The following is a 12,743-nucleotide window of genomic DNA, read 5'->3' as shown; positions in this document are numbered from 1 at the left end:
TTTTTTTTGGAGAGGTTTTTGCTATAGGGTGTGTGTGCTCACCAGAAAGACAGAGAAAGACAGAGAGACAGAAAGCGAGAAATCATTCCCAAGAGGGGATGGCCATGAGAAAAAACTCATTTCCTCCTGGGGATTTAGATATGAACACACATGTGCCATGTGACTTTTCAAGTCACTAGGTCTGGGACTCATACCACAATTGGCCATGTGGGAGTCCAGCATCTTAACCACTATGCCCTTGCTGGCACCCAAAATTACTTTTAAAATGGGTTTATTTTGGCAAAAAGCATTGCCTAGACCATTAACCATCTAATAGCCTTAGCTAAGTACACAAATAAATTTGCAATGACTCTCCAAGTTTGTGTGTGTGTATGTGTGTGTGCCAGAGGTTACACGTACTTGCCAGAATGAAACAGAGAGAGACAAACAGTGGTAGAATGCACCATCAAATGGTGTTTGGTTATGCCACAATCTCTCTACCCTGTTAGCACTCACACATTCATACTTGCCTTGTTTCCCAAGACACCTGGACTGGGATTATAACTCTAGTCAGCTATGTGGGATCCAGCCCTTAACCACTAGGCTATGGGGCTGGCTTCATTTTTAGCATATGCAATGTACAACTCCTGGTCTTTACAACTTATTTTAGATCTTCAAAAAACACATCAAATAAATGCTTTTTGGTGATTTGAGACCTTTATGCCTTTCATTAAATTCAAGAAACCTTGTCTTGATTCATCATGGAGAGAAGGAAGAATGTAGTGGGACAGATGGCGCAGGTCACCTGATATGAAATAAGCACTTTTATATTTAATTCAATCCAGTTCATCTAACTTAAAAAGTATTTTCTAATTCCTCAACCTTATACTTTAGAATAGTCACATGATAGAAACTTGGAGGAAGGGATACAAAATGAACCATGTGCTCTTTGAAATACACTATTTATATACCAGAGTAAAAAGGAAGAGCAGAATGTACAGAAAAAAATTAAGGCAATAAAAGAGAAAAATTCTATAAACTAAAGTTTATCTGGGGACGTTAACATCTAATTTTTAAAGTTAAAAAATGTTTTTCCTAAAAATGCAGCATGAAGGGACAAGCAGCGTAATGGCTATGTGACTAGACTCCCAGGTAGTCGACTATGGTTCGAGTCCTTGACCCGGTGGCTTAAACTCATGCTGGGTGCGGGTTGGGAACGCAAAGCGGCGGGATTCGATTCAACCGGGTTCCGGGCCGGGCTATGGAGCAGGTAAATGAGCTGAAAGAGAAGGGCAATAAGGCCTTGAGTGCCGGTAACATCAATGATGCCTTACAGTGCTATTCAGAAGCAATTAAGTTAGACCCCCAGAACCATGTGCTCTACAGCAATCCATCTGCAGCCTATGCCAAGAAAGGGGACTACAAGAGGGCTTATGAGGATGACTGTAAAACTGTTGTTCTAAAGCCCGACTGGGGCAAGGGTTTTCAAGAAAAGCAGCAGATCTTGAGTTCTTAAACTGATTTGAAGAAGCCCAGTGCTATTCAGAAGCAATTAAGTTAGACCCCCAGAACCATGTGCTCTACAGCAATCCATCTGCAGCCTATGCCAAGAAAGGGGACTACAAGAGGGCTTATGAGGATGACTGTAAAACTGTTGTTCTAAAGCCCGACTGGGGCAAGGGTTTTCAAGAAAAGCAGCAGATCTTGAGTTCTTAAACTGATTTGAAGAAGCCAAGCGAACCTATGAGGAGGGTTTAAAACATGAAGCAAATAACCCTCAACTTAAAGAGGGTTTACATAATATGGAAGCCCGATTGGCAGAAAGGAAATTTATGAACCCTTTCAACATGCCCAATCCATATCAGAAGTTGGAGAGTAATCCCAGGACAAGAACACTGCTCAGTGATCCTACCTACTGGGAACTGATAGAGCAACTATGAAACAAACCCTCTGACCTGGGCACAAAACTGCAAGATCCCCGAATCATGACCACACTTAGTGTCCTCCTTGGAGTGGATCTGGGCAGTATGGATGAGGAGGAAGATATGACTTACATCACCAATTAAGCAGCCATATTCTTTGAAAAGGGTGACTACAATAAATGCTGAGAGCTGTGCGAGAAGGCCATTGAAGTGGGGAGAGAAAACCGAGAGGACATCGACAGATTGCCAAAGCTTATGCTCGAATTGGCAACTCCTATTTCAAAGAAGAAAAGTACAAGGATGCCATACATTTCTACAACAAGTCTCTGGCAGAACACCGAACCCCAGCTGTGCTCAAGAAATGTCACCAGGCAGAGAAAATCCTGAAGGAGCAAGAACGACTGGCCTACATAAACCCTGACCTGGCTTTGGAGGAGAAGAACAAAGGCAATGAGTGTTTTCAGAAAGGGGACTATCCCCAGGCAATGAAGCATTATACAGAAGCCATCAAACGGAACCCACGGGATGCCAAATCATACAGCAACCGAGCTGCCTGTTACACCAAGCTGCTGGAGTTTCAACTAGCACTTAAGGACTGTGAGGAGTATATCCGGCTGGAGCCAACCTTTATCAAGGGTTACACACGGAAAGCAGCAGCCCTCGAAGCAATGAAGGACTACACGAAAGCCATGGATGTGTACCAAAAGGCACTAGACCTAGACTCCAACTGTAAGGAGGCAGCAGATGGTTACCAACGCTGCGTGATGGCCCAGTACAACCACTACGACAGCCCTGAAGATGTGAAGTGGCGGGCCATGGACGCTACTGCTGTCCCGCACACTATCAGTCATTATCCCCAGGCACTCAGCGAACACTTAAAAAATCCTGTAATAGCGCAGAAGATCCAGAAGCTGATGGATGTGGGTCTGATCGCAATTCGGTGATGACTTGTTCATCCCCCTTCCCTTCACCCTCATGTGGAAAGTGGAGCTGGGACCGTGGCGAGGAGCCCAGAGCAGAAGGGAGAGAAGGGGAATGAGAACAACTTATCTCTCTATATTTATACATACCCACATGGAAGACACAGAGACTTATACTTGCGTTACTCGTACAGCCGCTGCCCCTGGCCGGTCCCAGCACACGCATGGTCTCTGCACTGCTGCCCTGGAGTTCCATGTCTCCTTCCCCTGCCCCAGAGTTGCTGTCTTAGCTGCTTCTCCCATAGTCAGTTATTTTCATTTGGGGCAGTGGGTGTGTATGGGGTGGGGAGGGTGTTTTTCCCAACCTCAGGTCCCAGCTGTCTTCACATTGTTAACTCCATGATCCCTTCTCCAATAAAACAAGCCAGTCAGGCGTGGTTATATGTTGCCATGGCTTGGAGTGATTTTTTGCCAGGACTGTCCTACAGGGGTCACCCCACCCCTTGCACTGAGAGGGTTGTGAGTGCCCTGGCTGACTGGGAACCTGCGCTTCATTTCTCTTTATGTTGAGTGTGTAGCAGAAAGTGGGCTTAGCTTGGCTCCCCAGCTCTGCCTGGGTGGTCACTAGGTGGTGCTGTTACTGACCAGCAAAAAAATCTCTCCAAAAAAAAAATGCAGCATGAAAACATTTTTACTTAAGTCTATGTCTTCCATTGTGAGAGCATTCTTATAAAATCGAAATACATTCGTGCATTAATGCCAATAGAATAATCAATATTTTAATTTTTTAATTTCTTATAAGAGAGAGTAGGCTGCTAAAGTATCACAGAATTCCTGATGGATGTTTTTTTGTTTTGTTTTTTGTTTTTGTTTGTTTGTTTTTAAAAGAATTTTATTTATCATTATGATATTTTGGTACTAAGAATTATTTTCCTTTAATTTCTTTTATATGTTCAATCACATGTTACTTAGCTTGCAAATATTCCAACATATAAACATTTCTCTCCTGTCCAGTTAATACTATAAAGTTATCTTCAGTAGATAATAACCCAGTTCTTTGTCCTATAAATGACTTGCCTCTCCTTAATGCTTTTCTCCTTGATGTCCTTCCTCAGACTCTACTCCTTCACCCACCCTCTTCCCACACTGTATCTGGTATTGACAACCATTTACTATGTTTCTATATCCTTTAATCATTCACTTTTTAAAATTTGTTATAGGGCACATACACTTAAAAGAGTGAACCAGAGAGAGAGGTAGAAGAGTGAGAAAGCAAGATGTCAGGTCTGGGATTCAAACCTCAATCAGCCATGTGGGAGTCTAGCACCCTAAATACCATGCAATTTGCTGACCACTGGGTGTTTTTGTTTGTCGGTTTATTTGTTTGTTTGTTTTTTGTTGTTGTTGTTTTTAGTTAGTTCCTCATTTTGTGGCACCTATGACTAGACAGTGGTTCCTTCTATATATTTGTATCCATTTTAATTTCAACTCAATTTAAAAATTCAATTTATTAAATATATTAGAAAACTATGAGAGGACTTGAAAAAGTTAATGGAATAATAGAATTCAAATGTAAGATTTTGTGGCCAGTAGGTGGTGTGATGGTTAAGGCACTAGACTACCATATGGCTGACCGCAGTTTGAGTTCCAGACCTGGTGACTTGAAAATTACGCTGGGCATGTGTGTGTGCATGCCCAAAGTCCTTGGAGGAGGAGAATGGAGCAGGGATTATGGTGTGGCATTCCCCCTGGAGAGTGATTTCTCATTTCTCTCTCTCTCTCTCTTTCTGTCTGTCTCCAGTAAGCACACATGTCCTATGGCAAAAAACCTAAAAAATGTAATAATAAAAATAAAAACAGGGATTATCAGATGGCATAATAGTTATGTCAATGGACTCCCACATAGTCAACTGCAGTTCGAGTCCTTAACTGGGTGGCTTAAAACTCACAAAGGATGCATGTGCATGCGTGCTCCAGATGCTGAGAGGAAAATTGAGGAGAAAAGATTGTGGCATGACCATCTCCCCCCTGGGGGATGACTTCTTGCTTCCTATCTCTCTGTCTTGCTACAGCAAGTGTTAGTACCCTATAGCAAAAATATCTCTCTCAAAAAGAGATGTAAATACATTTTTTTAAAAAGTAAAAAAAACAAAACAAAACAAAACAAAAACCTTAATTTTGGTCCCAAAATTTTGAAATCCATTCATGCTTTTTTTCCTCATGTGTAATTTTCTAAACTTTTTGAAGACCCTATGTATGTCATCATAAAGTAGATATAGCAGTTTTCTCAGAGCTTGAGTTCAGACTCTGTCTCTTGTAACCTCATGGGAATCCCTTGATATGCTTCTCAAGACCAAAACAATTTCACAATCTCCTGTGAATCACTTAACTTCTCTGAGATTATTTGAAGATTAAATAAAAGAAGTTCTTATGATTTCTACTGGACCGATCTATCACTGACAAAGCTCTAAAACACCTGTGCATTTCTGTTCTCACCATATGAATCACGTGCTTATGTTCTTTTGTTCCCATCCACAAACCAGCTTCTACCAGATGTGCTTGTCTTACCATGGATAATTTAATTAGATATAAAATGAACTGATAAAATGTGGGTGTAAAATGATCTAATTAGGTGTAGGAGAGACAAGTATAAAAATTTGGGAAAGTATCGAGAGCATTTTCCACTTATATTAGAATACATGTATATTTAAATGTGTGCCTCCATTTTTTGTGGGGGAGAGGTTTTTGCTATAGGGCACATGAATGCACCACAAAGACAGAGACAGAGAGACAGAAAGCGAGAAATTACCCCTCAGAGGGGATGGTCACATCACAATCCCTTCTCCTCTATTCTCCTCTCAGTATCTTGGGCACACACACACATGCGCTCAGCATGAGTTTAAGCCACCAAGTCTGGGACTCGAACTGCCATCAACTACGTGGGACTTCAGCGACATAGCCATTACTCCAACTGCTGTTCCCCTGTGCCTCCTTTTTTTAAAAAAGAGATTTTTACCTTAAGGCATGTGAGAGAGAGACAGACAGACACACTGAGGAGAAAAGTGAAAAATCACCCTGCTCCCGAGAGTATGGCCATACCACAATCCCTTCTCCTCCATTTTCCTCCTGGGATCTTGGGCCCACATGCATATGACCTAGTGTGATTTTGAAGCCACCGGATCCAGAACTTGAACCACTGTTGGCAATGTGGGAGTCCAATGATGTAACTTCTACACCATCTGCTGGTCCCAAAATCTGTGTCCCCTTAAAAAACAACAACAACAAAAATAACTTAAAAAATCATGGACTCTTTATTATAGCATTTATTTATCCATGCATGTTTCAACTTGGGTTCTATATCAAAAGATTTCCCAGTAGAGGTACATGTTCTAAACTAAAATTTTATGTTTAGATTTTATGTATCATTTTTTAAATAATTCTTTTATTAATCTTTATTTATATATTTTAATTTGACTAGAGAAAGTATGAGATAGAAAAAGAGGGAAGGTAAGAAAGAAAGCTGCCAGATCCAGGACACAAAGTGCAGTCAGTCATGAGGGAACTTGGCACCCTTAACCACAATGCCGCCAGCCAGCCCCTTAGGTATCATATTTTTTATGCCTCCTTATATTTCAACTAAACAACTACTTTTAGGTTCTAATAACTTTGTATATGAGGGCTGCTAGATATATAGATGAATAGATAGGGAGATAGAGAGTAGTAATTACATAGATAGCTGTAGATCTGTCTCTCCACACACACACATACACACATAACTCTTAAGATTCAATCAAGCATTATTTTTGTTGTTGTTGTTTTTTGGAGAGGTTTTATTTCTTTTCTTTTTTTTTTTTTTTTTCTTGCAATAGTGTGTGTGCACTCACCAGAAAGAGACAGAAAGCAAGAAATCACGCCCCAGGGGGGATGGCCACGCCACAATCCCTTCTCCTTCATTCTCCTTTCAGAATCTTGGGCATGCACGCACACGTGCCCGGTGTGAGTTTAAGCCACTGTATCCAGGACTCCAATCACAGCTGACCATATGGGAGTCCAGCAATGTAGCCATTATGCTATCTGCTGGTCTCCAAGCATTAGTTTTTAAGACTTCATGATACAATGTATTTATTTGTCAAGATACCTTAGAGAGTCACTGTGACATACATTTCTTTCAGTCTATTGCTTTTTCCAAAATTTGCTCTAAATATTTAAATAAATGAAATACAATTATAGAATCTGGAGACTCAGTGTATAAGAATGTGATTGTCTAAGCCAAGCCATTCATTGTGCAAAACACAAGCTGAGGGACCAGCAGTTTGCATAATGGCTATGTCGCTGGACTCCCACGTAGTCGACTGCAGTTTGCGTCCCAGACCCGGTGACTTAAAACTCAGGCTGGGCACGTGTGCATGCATGCCCAAGATCCCAAGAGGAGAATGGAGGAGAAGGGATTGCAGCATAGCCATCCCCCCTGGAGGGTGATTTCTTGCTTCTCTGTCCCTCTGTCTCTCTCTGTCTGTCTGGCAAGCGCATGTACCCAATAGCAGAAACCTCTCAAAAAAAAAAAAAAAAAAAACCCACAAGTTGAGCACTCCTAGCCACAAGATAAATTGCTTTATATAAAACATAGAAATAAATATAAGTGTATCTAATGATTTTCTTATATAATGGCTCATTCAGCCCTTTGGTACACTCTGTTTCATGGTTTATTTTTTACACTGTTTTTGGTCTTAGCTTAATTTTTTCACATATATTGACTATAAAATATCTGGTATATTTTTAATTTATAGCCCCATCTGTCAGTTAATAAAAATCACAATTATTGAAATTCATAATATAGTCAGTAGTATATTCATAGTGTCTTTAGAAAAAATAGTGTTTTTTGTTTTGTATTGATTTTGACAATTGTTGTAGACTAACTAATTGAAAAAGCATTTTGAGAGGGAACATAAATATCCTCAACATTAAAAGTATATTTTAGGCACCAACTCATGAACAATGATACTTTCCAAGATCCAATTTGGTTTTATCCTGACTTGAATGGCTGATGTGCATTTTATTTGCATATTTGCAGAACTGTCTGAAGTAACCTGCAAAAATTTGAGATTTGAAGCTAACCCTGAGTACCAGAAACCTTTGCTTTCACATAAATATGCCTAATTGTCTCTTATTTCTACATTTTGAAAAAATAAAGGCTGAAACCACTATGTCATAGTAAAAGCTAACTTACATCACTTAAGTCACTCTTTTACACTATTTTATACCATCATACCTGACATAAAGTAGGTACTTCTCTTTCTTAATGAGTAAATGAAATGTTTGTACAAATAAGACGTGCAGAAACAGAACCTACCCTTTTTTCATTTCCCATATCCCAAAAATGTGTATTTATTTACTAACTGTTCTGTTTTCTGTTTGGTAGCATTTTGTGATCTAAAATTCAATTAGCATTTTTTTGTTTTATCTATTCTAAGCTAGCAGGTTTTCTTTCTTTTTGTTTTGCACTAATGTTGGCATTAATTTCAGTGTATAATGCATTCTTTCTTTAAAAGGCCCATCAAGACACTCATATATCCATTCATTACTCACATTTATTTTGGCATTTAAATTCCTTAAATTACCCTTTAATGCTATTGTACTGGTGACCCTTATAAGTTTGTAAACAAATACATTTGTTTTCTATATGTTTATGCTTTGCCTTCTGAACAGAGTGAAAATGAACCTAAAATCTTTATCGTATTCTCAACAGGCTTTGATGATACAATTAAAATACAAAGTAACCAGAAGTTAAATTATCAATAAGAGTCATTTATTTTGCATTTTTATTTTAAAGAATACTTAAGAGAATTGTGATGAATTAGCAGTGACAAACTACTTCTTGCAGGCTGATTTTGTGTGGAGAGTTTAATTAAACATTGCAGCTGTTTATCTCTATGGTGATTAAATTTTCATATGTAAATTACATGTATTAAGATCAAGATACTTATGTAAATGTCACTTGCCTTAATGTTGTGTTACCGTTATTAACATCTAACTATCAGTTTATGATCTTCTTGTATTGCAATCTATTGGCATGCGACACATTGTTAAGACAAGTGGATCTTGATCCTAAGAACAAACAAGTTTACTCTGTATTTTTATCTGCAACCTAAAGTTTATCAGACAATCTAAATATATTAGAGAAAAGTAAAATCTAAAGTGGCTAGGAAAAACACCTGCCTTCTTCCAAATTCCATTCTAAAGAATGTGTTCTATATACCACCTAAATCTTTTTCTTTTTCTTTTCTTTTTTTTTTTTTTTTTTTGAGAGGTTTTTGCTGTAGGATCCTCCATGCGCTCGCCAGAAAGACAGAGAGAGACAGACAGACAGAAAGTGAGAAATCACCCCCTAGGGGTGATGGCCATGCTGCATTCCCTTCTCCTCCATTCTCCTCTCAGGATCTTGGGCACACACGTACACGTGCCCGGCATGAGTTTAAGCCACCTGATCTGGGACTCGAACTGCGGTCAACTACATGGGAGTCCAGCAACATAGCCATTAAGATAATTGCTGGTCCCTGTACCACCTAAATCTCTAGAAATAGATTTTGTTTTAAATACCAATAAGCAAAAACAATCATTGTATTTTCCATAAATATAGAAGGCAACAGCAACAGATATAGCATGGCATATGCTTCTGGAGAAGCTGTGTAGGCAGTATTGATAGAATACTTGAGGAAACAGAAATCAGGTCACCTCCATGTAATGGACCTGCTGTTCACTTCCTGGACTGAGAAAGGAATACTAAAGCATGATTGTTGAGGAAATCCTCAAATAACAATGGTGGTCCTTACATTGCTATATGTTGCTCCCACACCTAAAATAAACCCTTTAAACCAAAGAAAGTTTGGCCTGTATGTGCAATAAAAGGGGGCAGCTTACTAAATAGAAGAGATTCAATTTGCCATTAACAGAAACCTTTCTTGGCAGATTCTAGAACCGGGTGTGAATTAAAGGATGTGTCCCTTTTGTGACAGTATTTGTGTCAACACTTGATTTACTATCCACACTTAGATTCTTCCTGTTAAGTTCTATTGTCATTATCTGAATTATAAACAGTACCTAACTGAGTATGCCTATAAGATTCTTCTTAATATATAGAAATAAAAATGAAAATAAAAGAATGATTTCTCTTTTTTACTTGTTGAGTGCAGTAGTCTAAACGTTTACCTCCTTTACAAATACATTTCTTGTATTTGTGAATGCACCCTAATCTATTTATATTTTCATCAATTATAGAATACAGTTAAAAGAGCAATTTATTCATATTAAACTATTACAGAGTTTATTTGAGAATGTTGCAATTCATGAATAAGATAGCTCCAGATCACAAGTGGGTCAGGACTCCTCTGAAAGTGAATGGGAAATTTTTTATAAGTTATACTTAGTAGCAGGATCAGCCATTGGCATAATGGCTATGTTGCTGGACTCCCATGTAGTCAACTGCAGTTTGAGTCCTGGACCCGGTGGCTTAAACTCACATTGAGCACGTGTGCATACATGCCCAAGATCCTGAGAGGAGTGACCAGCAGTTAGTGTAATGGCTATGTCGCTGAACTCCCATGCAGTCAACCACAATTTGAGTCCTGGACCTAGTGGCTTAAACTCATGCCAGGAGTGTGTAGTGCGTGCCCAAGATCTTGAAAGGAGAATGGAGGAGAAGGGACTGCAGCATGGCCATTCCTCTTAGGGGGGTGATTTCTTGCTTTCTGTCTCTCTCTCTCTCTCTCTCTCTCTCTCTCTCTTTCTGGCGAGCACACATGTCCTATAGCAAAAAAACCTCTCCAAAAAGAAAGAAAGCAAGGAAAAAAAAAAAAGATCCTGAGAGGGGAATGGAGGAGAAGGGATTGTGGCATGACCACCATTCCCCCTGGGGGAGGGGTGGTGATTTCTTGCTTTCTGTCTCTCTTTCTGGCCAGTGCATGCGCCCTCTAGAAAAAAAAAAAAAAAGAAGAAGAAGGTATATTCAGTAGCAAGGCAAAGAAAATATATGACTGACTAAAGTGAGCAATAGTCTCAAAGTTCTTGGATTTTAGTTAACGGTTTCTGATTGGGAAAGTTTCAGCTTTATTTTCCTGGGACATGACCATGTGATCTAGATTGGGTTTTAGTTTGCTCAGGGAGAAACATGGGGTGTTACAGCTATTTCAGCCTAATAGTCTTCAATTAAGTATTTTAATAATTCCCTCCTTTTGGTCAGCTTCTCATTTATGTGGGATTGACCAAAACTCTTACATAATCATCATTCTCTGTCACCATCATGCCTAGTTTGTCTTTGTGCTAGTAGGGAACTCATAAGTCATGACAACTTCAGGGTCTTTTTTGTCATTCTTATAACAACAAGACCATCTGGCATACTGTTGATAGATGCAAACACACATTTAAGACTCCTGAGGAAAGAGCACACCAGGAAGATTACAATGACAACTATCAAAAGAATGATACCGAGAGATTGGAATATGCTCATTAACCAAGATCCTCACAATCTAAACTAGCTAAAAATCAAATAAAGAATAAACCTGGGAACCAGCAGTTGGCATAACGGCTATGTCGCTGGACTCCCATGTAGTCGACCGCGGCTCGCATCCCGGACCCGTGGCTTAGAACTCACGCCGGGCACGTGTACATGCATGCCCAAGATCCCAGGAGGAGAATAGAGGAGAAGGGACTGCAGCGTGACCATCCCCCTGGGGGGTGATTTCTCGCTTTCTGTCTCTAAGTCTCTCTCTGTCTATCTGGCGAGCACACGCACCCTATAGCAAAAACCTCTCCATAAAAAGAATAAACCTGAGGGGAATTTCTTTAGAAAGAAGAAAGAAGAAAATGAGGAGGGAAAGGAGGAAGAAGAAGAGAAGAAGAAAAGAAGAGGAAGAAGGAGAAGAAGAAAAAGAAGATGCAATGATAGCTAAAATAACCATTATTCCCTCTGTAAATTGCAGTGTGCGTATCTCCAGTGATAGCAGCAGGTAGCTCCGTGAACTCCCTGAATAGCTCATGCAGCAGTGGCAGATATGAAGGTTGTCCCTGAAGTTTAAATTTTAAAGTCAGTAAGTTTTAGTTTATATGTTTTCTAGTCCATTCTGTTACTAAAAAGAGATAATGACTGAAACTGGGTTATCTATAAAAATAGAGGTTTATTCAGCTCACAGTGCGAAGCCCATGGTCCATGAGTTACCTCTGCTGAAGGTCTTCTGACTGGATCACAACTTGGCAGCAGGCAGGTGAGCATGTTCTGGAGTCTATGTCTATGCATGCCTCTTTTTTATAAACCCACCAGGAGTCAATTATAGGTGCCTCCACTGTGATGACCTTAATCCTAATCTTCTCCTCATATCCCCTTCATTTGACACTATAATGAGATCAAATTTTCACCTTCTTAATCCCATTACAATGGCTCAGCACATGAATCAGGAGGGAAGAGATATATTCAAGCTATGGCATAGCGTTTCCACAAAAAGGCTTTATTAGTAGTATGTTGATGTGGGATTTTAGAGTGTGTGGGCCTAATACCCAATGCAGGAACAGCAGTAAACTCGGTTTTTCATCTCACTTTCATCAAGAATTAGAATGCAGGGACCAGCAGTTAGCGTAATGGCTATGTCACTGGACTCCCACGTAGTCGACCGTGGTTCGAGTCCCAGACCCGGCAGCTTAAACTCACGCCGGGTGCGTGTGCGTGCATGCCCAAGATCCTGAGAGGAGAATGGAAGAGAAGGGATTACAGTGTGGCCAATCCCGCTGGGGGGTGATTTCTCACTTTCTGTCTCTCTGTCTCTCTCTGTCTTTCTGGCAAGCGCACGCGCCCTACAGCAAAAAACCTCTCCAAAAAAAAAGAATTAGAATGCAGACAAGCAAAGGAATTAGCACAGCAGAGTTTATTGAAAAA

At 39.9% G+C, this 12,743-nt stretch overlaps 1 pseudogene; it reads left to right on the top strand.

The window, feature by feature from the left end:
• Nucleotides 1–2,845, top strand: part of LOC102486778 (stress-induced-phosphoprotein 1-like) — a 9,021-nt pseudogene extending 6,176 nt beyond the window's left edge.
• The last annotated feature ends 9,898 nt before the right edge of the window (nucleotides 2,846–12,743 follow it).

This window comes from Tupaia chinensis, unplaced genomic scaffold, assembly GCF_000334495.1.
Source record: "Tupaia chinensis unplaced genomic scaffold, TupChi_1.0 Scaffold000037_3, whole genome shotgun sequence".
NCBI classification, from domain to species: Eukaryota; Metazoa; Chordata; class Mammalia; order Scandentia; family Tupaiidae; genus Tupaia; species Tupaia belangeri.
The sequence above is the reverse complement of the archived record's forward strand: the minus strand, read 5'-3'. Positions and strand labels throughout refer to the sequence as shown.